The following is a 3679-nucleotide window of genomic DNA, read 5'->3' as shown; positions in this document are numbered from 1 at the left end:
TATGTTTTTATCTATTGCAGAAAATAACCAAGATACATATCAGTCAGGTTTAAATGACACACAAATAGCCAAAGGATTTGAAGGTAATAGAGAGATAGTCACTATTTTCATTTGTAACGTTTCAATAGTCACCAGTCTTTTAGGTGGAATATATATTTTACCACAGCACAATTGATTTCCTATTCATCGAAGTAATTATTCACTTGACCTTATAATTACCATGACAGCACTAAACGTTGGGCATAAATGTGATATCAGTCAGCAAAAATTCATACAAATCAGAGAGGAGTAATTAGAACATTCCTAATGAGAGGAAAATATAAAATGTGGCAACAGAGTTTCTAATAAAAAATGAAATATGCTAGAGTGGTATTTGACATTAGTTTTACGTGCATTTAAAAGTCACTATTTTCATATGCTGTAATAAACTATAAGATCAATAGAGACCTATACTCGTGTACGTACACACACACACACAAACACACACACACACACACACACACACACACACACACACACATATATATATATATATATATATATATATATATATATATATATATATATATATATATATATATATATATATATATATATATATATATAAATTATAAACCTATACTCGTGTACACACACACACACACATATATATATATATATATATATATATATATATATATATATATATATATATATATATATATATATATATATATATATATATATATATATATATGTATATATATATATATATATATATATATATATATATATATATATATATATATATATATATATATATATATATATATATGTGTGTGTGTGTGTGTGTGTGTGTGTATGTGTGTGTGTGTGTGTGAACAGCACACAAGCCCCCTCTCCACTCAAGCTAGGACTAAGGAGGTCCAGGCATTGGCTGCTGATGACTCAGCAGATAGACCTATAAGCTCCCCCAAACCCGCATCCTCAGCTCTCAAGGAGAGTTAAGTTACTGCGAACAGAGGAAATAACGAGATTGAGCGGGATTCGAATGCCAGTGTGGCGATCATCGAGCAGGGACGTTACAGCATCGGCCACCACATCCCTTCTTTCAATTAAATTAGGGATTGCAATGCAAAAAAAAAGGAAAAATAAAAGTCTATAAAACAAAGATCCATTGTTATAAAATAGCAATGTATTCTCGTGGCTTTGGTGATTGTCCAAAAACATATGATAATTTTTAGTGAACAGTTCAATGAAGAAGATAATATTCGAAATGAAACAAACATTTTTGTTAGGTTGGGTTCCATTCAACTCTGACAGTAATGCTGCTTTGTCGTACGTTTTTGCTTGCATGAATTAAGGAAATACCTTAGATCTAATTGTGACGAGCCGAGAGAGGGTTGTGAACTCAAAGGCAGGATGCAATCAACTGAGTTATATTGTTATAGAACACAGTCCTTAATATACAAAACCTCAAGGCAACAGGACATAACAAGTTAACAAGACAGACAATGTTACAGTGGAAACAGCAGACATGAATTTTCATGTTCGTTTAGTGTGAGGGAAGAGCGAAGATACAAGCATGATATATGCAAAAGGAATTATGTACAATTGTGTGACATATTGTTGGTACATGGCTCCCCCCCCCCCTAAAATGACATACTGTATATGTTAAATAGCGCGCCCTGAACTGGAGAGGCGAACTGTAGGCGGGTCATCTGGCAGAAGATAAGCAGGTTTTAGACGATCAATGGAGACCCAGTCTTCTTTGCCCCGAAAGTTTAGTAGGAATGCTTTCGGACTGTGTCGGATCACAAGGAAAGGGCCCGTGTAAGGGGGCGTTAGTGGTGGCTTGCTAGTATCGTTGCACAGGAAGACGTGGGTTGCAGAGTGTAAGTCCGTTGGTATGTGATGCTTCGCTGGGGGCTTGTAAGTTTGGCGGCACGGAGTAAATTTTCCCACAATGTGACGTATGCGCTGGAGATCGTCGGTGGAGGTTGTAGAAGGAAATAATTTGGCAGGGACGACCAATGGGTCACCATACACCATTTCAGCTGCCGAGACGTCGAGGGCGTCTTTAGGAGGACCCAGGGAAGCTGAGTAAACCAGTTGCAATCCTTGCAGCGGGACATCAAAGCTGCTTTGAAGGTGCGATGAAAACGTTCAACCATTCCATTGGCAGCGGGGTTGTAGGCCGTTGTCTGATGTAGGGTGATGCCCAGGAGATTCGCTAATGACGTTCACAATTGAGAAGTGAAAGTGGTTCCCCTGTCAAAAGTAATATGCTTAGGGATACCGAATCTTGAAATCCGTCCAGAGAGTAAGGCAGATGTACATGAAGCGGACATTGCAGTTTCCATAGGAATGGCTTCAGGCCAACGAGTGGAGCGGTCGATGACGGTAAACAGGTAATGATGTCCTTGGGATGTGGGCAGGGGGCCTACAACGTCGACGTGAATGTGTGCGAAACGAGGCTGAGGTTGAGGAAAGGTGCCCACTCCTGAATCCGCGTGTCAATGTACTTTGGAAGTTTGGCAAGAAGTACAGGCGCGGACCCAATCCTTAGCATCCTTAGAAATGCAGTGCCAAATGAACTTTTCCTTCAGCAGCTGTGCAGTAGAACGGCACAAGGGTTGTGAAAGGCCGTGAATGAAATCAAACACCTGTCGGCGCATGGGAGCAGGAATCCACGGTCGCGGTCTACCAGTACTGACGTCACAGAGGAGGGTGGTGTTGGAGTCTTCGAGGGGAAAATTTTCCCAACGGAGGGACGTGCAGGATGTCCTACAAGCTTGATACTTGGGATCTTGTCGTTGGGCTTCAGCCAGGGCGTTGTAATCCAATCCCAGTTGAACGGCAGCCAACGTGTTTCTTGACAGGGCATCGGCAACGGGATTCTTTTTTCCAGGGACGTATTGGAGGGTGCAATTGTATTCAGCCACGGTGGAGAGACGTCGGCGTTGACGGGCGACCAGGCGTCAGACTGTCGAGTGAAGGCTTGCACCAGAGGCATGTGGTCTGTGCGAATGACGAAGGGCGTACCTTCTAAGAAATGGCGAAAGTGACGGACAGCCAAGTGCACCGCGAGCAATTCTCGATCGAAGGTAGAATAACCCGATTCTGCCTTGGATAGTTTTCTGCTGAAGAAGGCCAATGGGCGGGGCGAGCCTTTGACCACCTGCTCGAGTACTGCACCAATAGCGACGTCGCTGGCATCGGTTGAGAGAAGGAGAGGGGCGTGTGGGATAGGAAAAGTGAGAGCCGCAGCAGTTGATAGGGCCTTCTTTGCATTGCAGAAGGCTGCTTCTTGAAGGGGACCCCACTTCAGGTCCTTTGGGTTGCCCTTGAGGGAGGCGTAGAGGTGAGCAAGAGTGGCGGCAATGGTTGGCAGAAAACGGTGATAATAGTTGATCATGCCCAAGAATTCCTGCAGAGCTTTGACGGTCGAGGGCGCGGGGAAATTCTGAACGGCTGCTACCTTCTCAGGGAGGGGAATGATTCCTTCAGGAATGATACGGTGCCCTAAGAACGACACTTCGTTGGCGCCAAAGGTACACTTGTCGTACCGGACTACAAAGCCGTTTTGTTGCAGGCGGTCGAGCACGATGCGCAGTTGACGGAGGTGTTCCTCTTTTGAGGAGAAGAACACAAGTATGTCGTCCACATAACATACACAAAAAGGGAGGTCCCAGAAGAT

Source organism: Palaemon carinicauda, chromosome 7 (genome assembly GCF_036898095.1).
Source record: "Palaemon carinicauda isolate YSFRI2023 chromosome 7, ASM3689809v2, whole genome shotgun sequence".
In the NCBI taxonomy this organism is placed as follows: Eukaryota; Metazoa; Arthropoda; class Malacostraca; order Decapoda; family Palaemonidae; genus Palaemon; species Palaemon carinicauda.
Note: the sequence above shows the minus strand (reverse complement) of the source record.